Raw genomic sequence first — 14,224 nt, forward strand, 5'->3', positions numbered from 1 at the left:
ACTTCAGACCAAGTTGTTACTGAACCTCATAGGTCAACCAGAGTAAGATCCGCACCAGAGTGGTACGGTAATCCTGTTCTGGAGGTTATGTTACTAGACCATGACGAACCTACGAACTATGAAGAAGCGATGGTGAGCCCAGATTCCGCAAAATGGCTTGAGGCCATGAAATCTGAGATGGGATCCATGTATGAGAACAAAGTGTGGACTTTGGTTGACTTGCCCGATGATCAGCAAGCCATTGAGAATAAATGGATCTTCAAGAAGAAGACTGATGCTGATGATAATGTTACTGTCTATAAAGCTCGACTTGTTGCGAAAGGTTTTCGACAAGTTCAAGGGATTGACTACGATGAGACTTTCTCACCCGTAGCGATGCTTAAGTCTGTCCGAATCATGTTAGCAATTGCCACATTTTATGATTATGAAATTTGGCAAATGGATGTAAAAACTGCATTCCTAAATGGATTTCTGGAAGAAGAGTTGTATATGATGCAACCAGAAGGTTTTGTCGATCCAAAGGGATCTAACAAAGTGTGCAAGCTCCAGCGATCCATTTATGGACTGGTGCAAGCCTCTCGGAGTTGGAATAAATGTTTTGATAGTGTGATAATAGCATTTGGTTTTATACATACTTTTGGAGAAGCCTGTATTTACAAGAAAGTGAGTGGGAGCTCTGTAGCATTTCTGATATTATATGTGGATGACATATTGTTGATTGGAAATGATAGCATAAAGGGATACTTGAATAAGAGTTTTTCAATGAAAGACCTCGGTGAAGCTGCTTATATATTGGGCATCAAGATCTATAGAGATAGATCAAGACGCTTAATTGGACTTTCACAAAGCACATACCTTGACAAAGTTTTGAAGAAGTTCAAAATGGATCAAGCAAAGAAAGGGTGCTTGCATGTGTTACAAGGTGTGAAGTTGAGTAAGACTCAATGCCCGACCACTGCAGAAGATAGAGAGAAAATGAAAGATGTTCCTTATGCTTCAGCCATAGGCTCTATCATGTATGCAATGTTGTGTACCAGACCTGATGTGTGTCTTGCTATAAGTCTAGCAGGGAGGTACCAAAGTAATCCAGGAGTGGATCACTGGACAGCGGTCAAGAACATCCTGAAATACCTGAAAAGGACTAAGGATATGTTTCTCGTTTATGGAGGTGACAAAGAGCTAGTCGTAAATGGTTACGTCGATTTAAGCTTTGACACTGATCCGGACGATTCTAAATCGCAAACCGGATACGTGTTTACATTGAACAGTGGAGCTGTCAGTTGGTGCAGTTCTAAACAAAGCGTTGTGGCGGGATCTACGTGTGAAGCGAAGTACATAGCTGCTTCGGAAGCAGCAAATGAAGGAGTCTGGATGAAGGAGTTCATATTCGATCTAGGTGTCATACCTAGTGCATCGGGTCCAATGAAAATCTTTTGTGACAATACTGGTGCAATTGCCTTGGTGAAGGAATCCAGATTTCACAAGAGAACCAAGCACATCAAGAGACGCTTCAATTCCATCCGGGATCTAGTCCAGGTTGGCGACATAGAAATTTGCAAGATACATACGGATCTAAATGTTGTAGACCCGTTGACTAAGCCTCTTCCAGGAGCAAAACATGATCAACACCAAGGCTCCATGGGTGTTAGAATCATTACTGTGTAATCTAGATTATTGACACTAGTGCAAGTGGGAGACTGAAGGAAATATGCCCTAGAGGAAATAATAAAGTTATTATTTACTTCCTTATATCATGGTAAATGTTTATTATTCATGCTAGGATTGTATTAACCAGAAACATAATACTTGTGTGAATACATACACAAACAGAGTGTCACTAGTATGCCTCTACTTGACTAGCTCATTGATCAAAGATGGTTATGCTTCCTAGACATTGACATGAGTTGTCATTTGATTAACGGGATCACATCATTAGGAGAATGATGTGATTGACTTGACCCATTCCGTTAGCTTAGCACTCGATTGTTTAGTATGTTGCTATTGCTTCCTTCATGACTCATACATGTTCCTATGACTATGAGATTATGCAACTCCCGTTTACCGGAGGAACACTTTGTGTGCTACCAAACGTCACAACATAACTGGGTGATTATAAAGGTGCTTTACAGGTGTCTCCGAAGGTACTTGTTGGGTTGGCGTATTTCGAGATTAGGATTTGTCACTCCGATTGTTGGAGAGGTATCTCTGGGCCCTCTCGGTAATACACATCACTTAAGCCTTGCAAGCATTGCAACTAATGAGTTAGTTGCGGGATGATGTATTACGGAACGAGTAAAGAGACTTTCTGGTAACGAGATTGAACTAGGTATTGAGATACCGACGATCGAATCTCGGGCAAGTAACATACCGATGACAAAGGGAACAACGTATGTTGTTATGTGGTCTGGCCGATAAAGATCTTTGTAGAATATGTGGGAGCCAATATGAGCATCCAGGTTCTGCTATTGGTTATTGACCGGAGACGTGTCTTGGTCATGTCTAAATAGTTCTCGAACCCATAGGGTCCGCACGCTTAACGTTTTGGTGACAGTTATATTATGAGTTTATATGTTTTGATGTACCGAAGATTGTTCGGAGTCCCGGATGTGATCACGGACATGACGAGCAGTCTCGAAATGGTCGAGACATGAATATTGATATATTGGAAGCCTATATTTGGATATCGGAAGTGTTCCGGGTGAAATCGGGATTTTACCGGAGTACCGGAGGGGTTACCGAAACCCCCCGGGGGTTAATGGGCCATAGTGGGCTTAGTGGATAAGAGGAGAGGCGGCCAGGGCAAGGGCCACATGCCCCTCCCCGTAGTCCGAATAGGACAATGAGAGGGGGGGGGGCCTTTCCTTCTTCTCCTCCACCTCTTTCCCCCTCTTCTCCTAATCCAACAAGGAAAAGGGAGGGAGTCCTACTCCCGGTGGGAGTAGGACTCCTCCTGGCGCGCCCCTCCTGGCCGGCCGCACCTCCCCCTTGCTCCTTTATATATGGGGCAGTGGGGCACCCTAGAGACACAACAATTGATTGTTTAATCTTTTAGCCGTGTGCGGTGCCCCCCTCCACCATAGTCCACCTCGATAATATTATAGCAGTGCTTAGGTGAAGCCCTGCGTCGGTAGAACATCATCATCATCACCATGCCGTCGTGCTGACGAAACTCTGCCTCAACACTCGGCTGGATCGGAGTTTGAGGGACGTCATCGGGCTAAACGTGTGCTGAACTCGGAGGTGCCGTGCATTCGGTACTTGATCGGTCGGATCGTGAAGACGTACGACTACATCAACTGCGTTGTGCTAACGCTTCCGCTTTCGGTCTATGAGGGTACGTGGACAACACTCTCCCCTCTCGTTGCAATGCATCACCATGATCTTGCGTGTGCGTAGGAATTTTTTTGAAATTACTACGTTCCCCAACAGCGCCCACGCCTGCGACCCCGGCTGGTCCTAGTGAACCGGTGGACACGAATTAATGCATGTCGATTGCCACCTCCATGCAATCCTCGACCCTAGCCCTCTGGTCATGGCCTAGGCGACCTCACACGCCTCCTTGCTCGTGGCAACTGGCGCTGATCCACCGATGATGCAACCATGCTCGGGAGCTCAACTCAGACCGACACCACGACCGAACCACGGGTTAGGAGAGAACAACGTGAAGGCACATACCAACGCGGACATGTCTCTGTTCCGCACCTGCTCACCGACGAACACCATACACCACCTCGGAGCCCCACCACACCGCTCACGCAGCCGACGAGCTAACCATCTCCATCCTGGAGGCAACCCAAGACTGCCTGACCAGAGCATGGCAGCCACTAGGAGCAAATCCACCACCACCTGCCCCTTGCCTAGCATGTCGCACCCACCAGCAGGTGGCCAGTCACCGGCCATGTCTAGAGCAGGTGCGCCGGAGCCTAGATAGAGGAGGCCCGCTAGAATCCGCCTGATGCAGCCTGTGGTCACATCTAAACCGCCACAGGCACGTAGCCACCGCACTGTGAGCCATCTCCCATAGTGCCATTGCTACCTTGGCGTGAAGCTTGGTTAAGCTCCTTCAACTTTTTCAAGCCCGAGGTGATTTATCACACCTTAGATGATGTCTAGCGTTGGAGCTCAACTGCAAAAAGACACCTCGGGTGCAGTCTGGTGCTGGATCTCGGCTGTAAGAGGACACCACCGCTTGGGAAAAACTTCAAACCTGAGGTGTGGCATATAAATAACAAGTCATCTATAAAGGCCCGGAACTTAAAGGGGCTCCCCGGGTGCCCGACATGTGAACTCTTTGGATACACCTCAAAGATCCTCGAGATTGAAGATAAGAAGATTTGTTGAACCAGCTTTGAAGATCGGTGACCGAAGACGAAGAACAGTTCAGAAGAACTGAGTAGCGTCCCCAACTTGAAGACCGATTTAGGGGTTACCGATGGTGTCCTGGGTTAGGGGGTACTCACCATGTCATCTCCCGGCCATGAGGGCCGAGCCGAGGACCCCCATGGTGGTTCATTAATGGGAGAGGCACATGACGCATACAAGGGAGATTCCACAAGACTTTGAACACAAGAGAAAGACTCATGTAATCCTAGGCCTCTGGTACATTATATAAACCGAGGGTAGTCTAGTCAATATATCATCTCATATCCTAGGAAAATTAGAACTTATTCATATGATCTTGAGGTAGATCATCATGTACTTTGTACCCCATCCACAATCAATACAATACAAGCAAGACGTAGGTTTTTTACCTCTTCGAGAGATCCCGGACCTGGGTAAACATCATGTATTTCTATGCTTCTTATTACTATCTAGTCTATACCACCATCTCAGGACCCCCTACCCGAGATCCGCCAATTTTAGCACCGACGAGGAGTGTAGGATCGAAAGTATGTCTAGAGGGGGGTGATTAGACTACTTGACCAAATAAAAATCTAGCCTTTTCCCAATTTTAAGTCTTGGAAGATTTTAGCAACTTAGCACAATTCAAGTAATCAACCTACACATGCAATTCTAAGAGTATAGCAGCGGAATGTAAAACAACTACATATGAAGGTAAAGGGAGGAGTTTGGAGGGAGCAAACGCAATGTAGACACGGAGATTTTTGGTGTGGTTCCGATAGGTGGTGCTATCGTACATCCACGTTGATGGAGACTTCAAGCCATGAAGGGTAACACTTGCGCGAGTCCAGGAAGGGTCCACGAAGAAGCAACCTTGTCTATCCCACCATGGCCATCGCCCACGAAGGACTTGCCTCGCTAGGGTAGATCTTCACGAAGTAGGCGATCTCCTTGCCCATACAAATTCCTTGGTTTAACTCCACAATCTTGACGGTGGCTCCCAAGTGACACCTAACCAATCTAGGAGACACCACTCGCCAAAAGGTAATAGATGGTGTGTTGATGATGAACTCCTTGCTCTTGTGCTTCAAATGATAGTCTCCCCAACACTAAACTCTCTCTCTCATAGGATTGGATTTGGTAGAAAGATGATTTGAGTGGAAAGCAACTTGGGGAAGGCTAGAGATCAAGATTTATGTGGTTGGAATGGAATATCTTGACCTCAACACAAGTGTAGGTGGTTCTCTCTCAGAAAATGTATGTTGGAAGTGTAGGCATATTCTGATGGCTCTCTCCAAAAATGAAGAGTGGGCGGAGGGGTATATATAGCCTCCACACAAAATCTAACTGTTACACACAAATCACCAAACTCGGTGGGACCGAATTATAAAACTCGGTCAGACCGATTTAGTTCAAAATGTGAATGTTAGGATTTTTGGTGGGACCGACATGATCAACTTGGTGGGACCGATTCCATTAGGGTTAGGGCATAACGTAATCTCGGTGAGACCGATTACACAAACTCGGTGGGACCGATTTTGGTAATAGACAAACAGAGAGTTGGTCAGGCAAACTCGGTGGGACCGATTTGCTCATCTCGGTTAGACCGAAACGTTACGAAGGGGAAACATAGAGTTTGCATTGCAATCTCGGTGGGACCGATCGCTCATCTCGGTTAGAATGAAACGTTACGAAGGGAAACAGAGAGTTTGCAATCCCATCTCGGTGAGACCGAGATCCCTATCCGTGAGACCGGAGTGACTAGGGTTTCTGGCAGTGGCTATGTCAAGTGAACTCGGTGGCGCCGGATAGAAGATTTTGGTGGGGCCGAGTTTGACTTTTGGTTTGGGACATATGTGGATATGAGAAAGTAGTTGACGGTTTTTGGAGCATATCACTAAGCATTTTGAGCAAGTAACTCATTAAACAACACCTCACCCCCTTTTAATAGTATTGGCTTTTCCTATGGACTCAATGTGATCTTGGATCACTAAAAAGTAAGATGTAGAGTCTTGTGCTTTGAGCTTGAGCCAGTCTTTTGTCCTTAGCATTTTGAGGGGTCCACTTTCTAATCCATGCCATGCCAATCATTGAGCTTTCCTGAAATATTTATCTTCAAATAGCATTAGCTCAATGAGCTATATGTTGTTAGGAATTACCAAAACCACCCAGGGATAGTTGCACTTTCAATCTCCCCATTTTTGGTAATTGATGACAACATATAGATCAAAGCTTCGACAAATAATAATAAGATTGAAATACATCGTCGCTTTGAGAAGTATGTGATAAGCAAGAGCTCCCCCTAAATTTGTGCATTATTTAAAATTTGCTTTTGAATGCAAATGCACAATCGATTAGGTTCATGGGTTACTCTTCCATGTCACATACATCTTGGTGGAGCACTCAAAATGATAGAAATTAATAGCATGCACTCATACTAAGCAAGTGAATGATCATATATGAGATATAAAAGATAGTATCATTCAATAAGCATGAAGGCAGCAAATGATCAACCACATGATCAAATAAGTATCTCACACAAGGACATAAAGTAGATCACACAATAAAAAGTTCAACCAAAGGCAAAGAAGCAAAAACACTCTCGCGAAGCCTATGATCTATACATATTTCTCCCCCTTTGGCAACAAGTTACCAAAAAGTTCAAATATGCATAGTGCTATGCGTCTCTCAGGCTTGGTCTTCGGGAGGTGGTGTAGATAGAACTCCAAGGACGAAGGCTTCCGATGATGTAGTTGGAGCTGGTGGAGGTGGAGTGGGTGCTGGAGGTGGCACTAGAGCTATAGCTGCTGGTGCTGACACTGTAGCTCTAGCATCTGAAACTGGTACTGCGGCAGATCTTGGACCTCGTGGCACACGCTGAAAAGCATCAGTAGTTGCCTTTCCTCTCCTCTCATCTGCTTCCTCCTGAAGCTACTCAACTGCAGTCTGAATCTCAGTTACCTTCAGGTCAAGATCATAGAATGTTGTCTCCACAATCCTCTCCAGGCTCTCCTGATTCTGAGTCAGGGTGGCCAAGCCCTTCTCAATCCTCAGTGTAGCTTGAATCAGATAGCCTAATTGATCTTGCTTTCTCTTCAGGAAAACTTGAGATGCCTCTTCAACACTGGGCATCTTGGCAGCTTTCTCAGCCTTTGCCTTGGCTATCTTCTCCTGGACTTGAGCTGATGATGGTTCCTCCTCATTCATCACAACAGTGTTGTCTTCAAATTCAGGATGTAAGAATAGATGCCCCTTGTCCAGCAAATAAATGCCTGTGCCCATATTAGAATTGATGAGCTCCTGAATATGTGGAGCATACCCACAACTCCTCTTTTGATCAGCAATAGTCCTCTTGATCGTTTCTACAATCAAGCTCATAACTTTGAACTTCTGAGGGACATCAAAAATTTGCAGCATGTTGATGGAGTGTCCTCTAATCATCTTGTAATCTCCTGACTTGGGTAGCAATGTGTGCCTTAAGATCTACTTAATAGTAGGCAGACTAGACAACAAGAAGTGTACAGATCCAAGCTTGTGTGTTTCCAAAGCCTTATCAGGGATCTCTTTGTACATGTTTTCCATGGAGTTGTGGTCTTTCTTCTTGGTGGCATACACATCCAAGTCATCTTCATGTTCTTCGGGGGCATTGATTAGCTTGGCCCACTCCTCAACTATGGACTGGTACCTGGTACCTTCAGACATCCATACTATCCTTCCATTTGGATAGAAGTGGGAAGTAGAGTAAAATTGCATGATCAGCTCATCATTCCATTTTGTGAGCTTTTGTCCAACGAATTCATCTACTCCACATGCCTTAAAGTTGTCATAAACTCCTGGGAAATGATCTTCATTTTCCTTGATATATTCCCAATCGACCCATTTCATGTCACATACAATGGGCTTCTTGTCAAGAAAAATTGTCTCATAGAAGTCTTGTTGTTCCTTTGTATGGAACATGTAGTCAACTGCAGTCCTCCTCCTAACAGCATAGGGATCAGACTATCTCCACAATCTCAGTCCTACATCTTTCCTGATGTGCATGTCCTCAGCGACTGGATGAGCATTATTGTGGTCAGGAATTTTGGGCTTTAACTTCCTCAAAACATGGGATTCATCATCCTCTTCTTCAGTTTTAGGCACTCGGGCCTTGTTCTTTTCTTCAGCAGGTATACTCCTGGTGTTCCTCTTGGCTTTGGAAGGTTTCTAAGCAGCAACCTTGGGAGCAGATTTGGGCTTAGATGGAGAAGCCCCTAACTTAATTGCATCTCCCATAAGCTTCTGAGACATGGGATCTGGTACATCATCCTCTTCCTCCTCCTCTTCTTCTGGATCTCTCATAATGGAGGATCTACCAAGCACTCTGGCAGTGGTCTTCTTGACCCTTTCCTTCCTCTTGTTTCCTTCTCCAACAACCTCTTCAGTTGGCTTGGACGTTTCAGCAGTTGAGGCTCTCACCTTTAAGGTTGGCACCCTCTTGGCAGGGGCCTACTTGTGCAAGCCAGGCTTAGTTGATGCAGCCGTGCCATATTCCTTCTTCAGCACCTTCCTCTTGGAGCTGACTTCCTCCTCAACAGCCACATAATCCTCATCTTCAGAATCTGAGGTTTTCTTCTTCCTTGACCTGGTGGCTGCTTTGGGAAAGTTGCTTGGTGTGCTCCTGCTACCATCATCAGAAGTGCTAGAGGGACTAGTGCCCTCACTCAATTGCACTTGTTCTTCAGACTTGTTCTAGCTTTCACTCTAGTCAGACATCTCTACAAACTTACTGACAGCAGACCATGTCAATAGATATAGATGAGGTAGAGTGGATGAGCATCACAAAGTGCAGAGTTTTTGCAAAATAGATGACTTAAAAACTTAGTTTTAGTTCTTCACAGAAAACATTTCGGAGCTACCGATTTGTAAACTCGGTGATACCGAAGCAGCTTTTGGAACCTAAACTAGTGAACTCGGTCAGACCGAGTCACGGTTTGGTGGCACCGAGACTGCTAGGGTTTCACAAAGAATCGAACTCGGTCACACCGATTTGCAGTTTTAGGTCAGACCGAAAGTGCAACTGCAATGGCCTAAGCCAAATCGGTGAGACCGATTTCTACAATTCGGTCGGTCTGAGATGAGTTTGGCGGAGACCTAACCCTAATTTTTCAAATCCAATCTAATCTAAAGGATGTTTTCAGTGGATAGATTGATTGCATATGTGGTCATGATCATGGCAAAGTAATGTGCTACGAATCGGAGTTAAAAGAGTAGCACAAAGGATCGAACTTGTACCCTAATTCAGCAGAGTTCGCTACGGCGGCAACCGAGAGGCAAAAACCCGTTGACAGCGATGGAAACCAGCGGCGGAGGTCGCTGGTGGCGAGAGGACGATCCGGATACCCGAGGCAGCAGAGCAGTATACGCGCGGGCTGAGAGGTTTCGAAGAAATTTCCAAAATCTCACCCGTGGGTTTATATATCCCGACCCTGTCAGTGTGACCGAGTGGAACAACTCGGTGGCATTGAGATGCAGAATCGCAAGCGGTTACTACAACTCGGTGTGACCGAAAAGTTCAAATCAGTTGCACCGAGATTGAAAACCTACATCAACTTAGTGATCTCGGTGTGACCGAAATGTATGACTCGGTCATACCAAAGTGCACAAAGAGGTTTTGGAAGTTTAAGTATATGACGAATCGGAGACTCCAAGTGCTCCTCACACAGAGTGGTTCGAATCTGACTTGATCAAACTTTGTGATTTAGCATGAATAGAGTTTGAGACGAGAAAAGCATAGATAGCTAGAGGGAGTTCTTAGGCATTCTTGTCCATCCATTTGGCAATAGAGAAAAGGCCAAACAATCAAAGCAACAAATGGATGTCCTCGAATGAGTAAAATATGCATCCAACATGCTCACGCTATAAAATGACAAATGAAATGTGTGACAAAGCATGCACAATCACTCTAGCATCTATCAAGCAATTTGGCGACGACTAGGTCATCTATATATGAGTATATTGACTTAGGAGTCAAATGAGAACATTTGATCATAGGTCATACTCATCGTTTAAGCACAAGTGGGGTTGCCACTTTTACATAAAGCATTGTTGTGCTCACATCATTAGAATTGCTTTAGCTCAATTGATTAGAGTAAAGCTCCCCCTAGATGTGATATCCCCCCTAAGAGGGATGAACTAACCTTGGGTTTTGTCGATGATGATTTCATGTAGGTGTCGAAGATGTAGATGCTCAATGTTGATGTAGATCATTCGGAGCAATCCTTTGGAGTGAGTTGCACTTTCAATACCTACACGGGTTAGTCCCACAAGGAACAAACAAGGATATCCATAGACATAGAGTGATGGTCACATAGGATGATGTCCATGAAAGCATTAGGTTACCTTGTCCCTTGTCATACCAACAAGAGGGTTTGTGACTCCTTGAATTAGTGCAAGATATGGAATTTTTTTGCACTTGTCCTTACCAAGATGGTAAGAGTGAAGTATGTTGGCGGAGTCACCCTCAAGAACTCTCTAGTTCTTCTTCTTAGGGATCCACACCATCTTGATGAGAATCCTTGGAGTTGTAGTCGTACTTGATGAAGTAGAACTTGATGTAGTCTTGGGAACCCACTTGACCAAGGCCTTAGGTGCTTTTTCAAATGCATCAATCTCCTCTTGAAGCTTGTCCTTGCCTTTTAGCTTGTGGTCTTGTGGTGGAAGATCATCTTGAGCTTGTGTTCCTTGGAAAGAAGTAGGATCATACTTCTCTTGTTGAGGAACAAACTTCGACTTGGGGTATTGATCTTCTTCCCACTCAATTCCATTGGCATTGAACTTTCGTTCAAAACTAACACCTTGATTCTTCCGGTGTCTTCCTTGCTTGCGTACAATTTCCTCAAATTGCTTACTTCCTGCAAGGCTCTTGTAAACACCTTTCTCTATAATTCCCTTAAATAAGCTATTTTCTTGCTCAAGTGTAACTTGGCTAAGAGAATCATTAGTAGAATCAAGAGAACTACTAGAAGCAACAGCATTGGATTTAGCATGATTGTTGTTACTACTAGAAGAAGAATATTTCTTGTTCTTGTGGCTAGATTTAACTTGTGGCATGTAAGTAGACAAGAGTAAACACTTGGTAATGTAAGAAGAACTTTTCTTGCAAAGATCATCATTGATTGCTTTTAATAACTCATGCTCTTGCTCAAGGTTGAGCTTTTCAAAATGTAGCTTCTCATGAGTCTTTAAAAGTTCTCGATGATCTTCCAAGGTAGTTTCATGAGCTAACTTAAGAGTGTTTAGTTCTTTAGTTAGACTCTCAATCTCCTTCTCTTCATTGTCATTCGTTTTATCTTGATTAGCATGATTAATAGCAAGTTCATCATAGTTTTCATAACTAGAGTTGTCAACAAGTAAATCATCATCTCCTAGCAAATCATCTTCATCACTATTGAAATCAACATACTCGGGGTGTGATACCTTTGGACCTTTAGCCATGAAGCATCTTCTAATCCCTTCATTTGGTGAGTCAAATATGTTGTAGGAGTTGGTTGACACAAGTGCTAGACCGGCAACACCTTCATCTTGAGTATATTCGGAGTCGGAGTGATAACTTCTCTCGGAGTGATCGTCGGAGTCGGAGCCGGATGTCTTCGTTTTGTGTAACTCTTTGATGACTTGTCCTTCCTTCCCGAATCCTTGCTTCTCTGTGATGTTCTTCGTTCATAACGGTCATCTCTACTCCTTCTCTCTCTTGGTGGTGATTCTTCTCTTCTACTCCTTCTTTTAGGAGAATCTTCTCTTCTTTTGTAGGGAGCCGTACACTCATTGGAATAGTGTCCGGGTCTTCCACAATTGTAGCAATTGCGCTCACGACTAGAAGATATTTTGTCATTGTAGGACCTTGACTTGGAACTTCTTTCCTTGCTTCTACTCTTGTAAAACTTGTTGAAGTTCTTCACCATTCGGTTCAATTCTTCATTGAGGGTTTGTTTCTCACTTGATGATGTGGGAGCATCACCTGAGGCTTTGTAAGCACCACTTGACTTGTTGTGAAGCTCTTCCTTATCCTTGAGTGACATCTCATGAGCAACAATTCTTCCAATGACTTCTGTTGGCTTGAGATCTTTGTAATTGGGCATCATTTGGATCAATGTGCACATGGTATCATATTTTCTATCCAAGGCTCTTAGGATCTTCTTGATGATGAATCTATAGGTCATCTCTTCACTTCCTAAGCCGGCAATCTCATTTGTGATGAGAGCAAGCCTAGAGTACATTTCAGCGACACCTTCACCATCCTTCATTTTGAACTTATCAAGTTGACTTTGAAGCACATCCAATTTGGATTCCTTGACGGAGTCGATACCTTCGTGCATATCAATCAAAGTATCCCAAATTTCCTTTGCATTCTCAAGACGGATGATTTTGTTGAATTCTTCGGGGCACAATCCATTGAAGAGAATATCACAAGCTTGAGCATTGTATTGCAGCATCTTCAACTCTTTCGCGGTAGCTTCACGGTTCGGTTCTCTCCCATCAAAGAATTCACCTTGCAAGCCAATACACACAATAGCCCAAACGGCGGGGTTATGTCCAAGAATATGCATTTTCATCTTATGCTTCCAACTAGCAAAATTAGTACCATCAAAGTAAGAACCTCTATGGTGGTAATTTCCCTCACTAGACGCCATACTCTCCTAGGTTGTGAAACCGAGGCTATGATCACCAAAAGCTATGGAAATCAAAGCAAATGGAGATCAACGCTCTGATACCACTTGTAGGATCGAAAGTATGTCTAGAGGGGGTGATTAGACTACTTGACCAAATAAAAATCTAGCCTTTTCCCAATTTTAAGTCTTGGCAGATTTTAGCAACTTAGCACAATTCAAGTAATCAACCTACACATGCAATTCTAAGAGTATAGCAGCGAAATGTAAAACAATTGCATATGAAGGTAAAGGGAGGAGTTTGGAGGGAGCAAACGCAATGTAGACATGGAGATTTTTGGCGTGGTTCCGATAGGTGGTGCTATCGTACATCCACGTTGATGGAGACTTCAACCCACGAAGGGTAACGGTTGCGCGAGTCCACGGAGGGCTCCACCCACGAAGTGTCCACGAAGAAGCAACCTTGTCTATCCCACCATGGCCATCGCCCATGAAGGACTTGCCTCACTAGGGTGGATCTTCATTAAGTAGGTGATCTCCTTGCCCGTACAAACTCCTTTGTTCAGCTCCACAATTTTGACGGAGGCTCCCAAGTGACACCTAACCAATCTAGGAGACACCACTCTCCAAATGGTAATAGATGGTGTGTTGATGATGAACTCCTTGCTCTTGTGCTTCAAATGATAGTCTCCCCAACACTCAACTCTCTCTCATAGGATTGGATTTGGTAGAAAGATTATTTGAGTGGAAAGCAACTTGGGGAAGGCTAGAGATCAAGATTATGTGGTTGGAATGGAATATCTTGACCTCAACACAAGTGTAGGTGGTTCTTTATCAGAAAATGTATGTTGGAAGTGTAGGCATATTCTGATGGCTCTCTCCATGAATGAAGAGTGGGTGGAGGGGTATATATAGCCTCCACACAAAATCTAACCATTACACACAAATCACCAAACTCGGTGGGACCGAATTATAAAACTCGGTCAGACCGATTTAGTTAAAAATATGAATGTTAGGATTTTTTGTGTGTCCGACATGATCAAATCGGTGGGACCGATTCCATTAGGGTTAGGACATAATGTAATCTCGGTGAGACCGATTACACAAACTCAGTGGGACCAATTTTGGTAATAGACAAACAGAGAGTTGGTCAGGCAAACTCGTTGGGACCGATTCGCTCATCTCGGTTAGACCGAAATGTTACGAAGGGGAAACAGAGCGTCTGCATTGCAATGTCG

Source organism: Triticum dicoccoides, chromosome 3A (assembly GCF_002162155.2).
Source record: "Triticum dicoccoides isolate Atlit2015 ecotype Zavitan chromosome 3A, WEW_v2.0, whole genome shotgun sequence".
In the NCBI taxonomy this organism is placed as follows: domain Eukaryota; kingdom Viridiplantae; phylum Streptophyta; class Magnoliopsida; order Poales; family Poaceae; genus Triticum; species Triticum dicoccoides.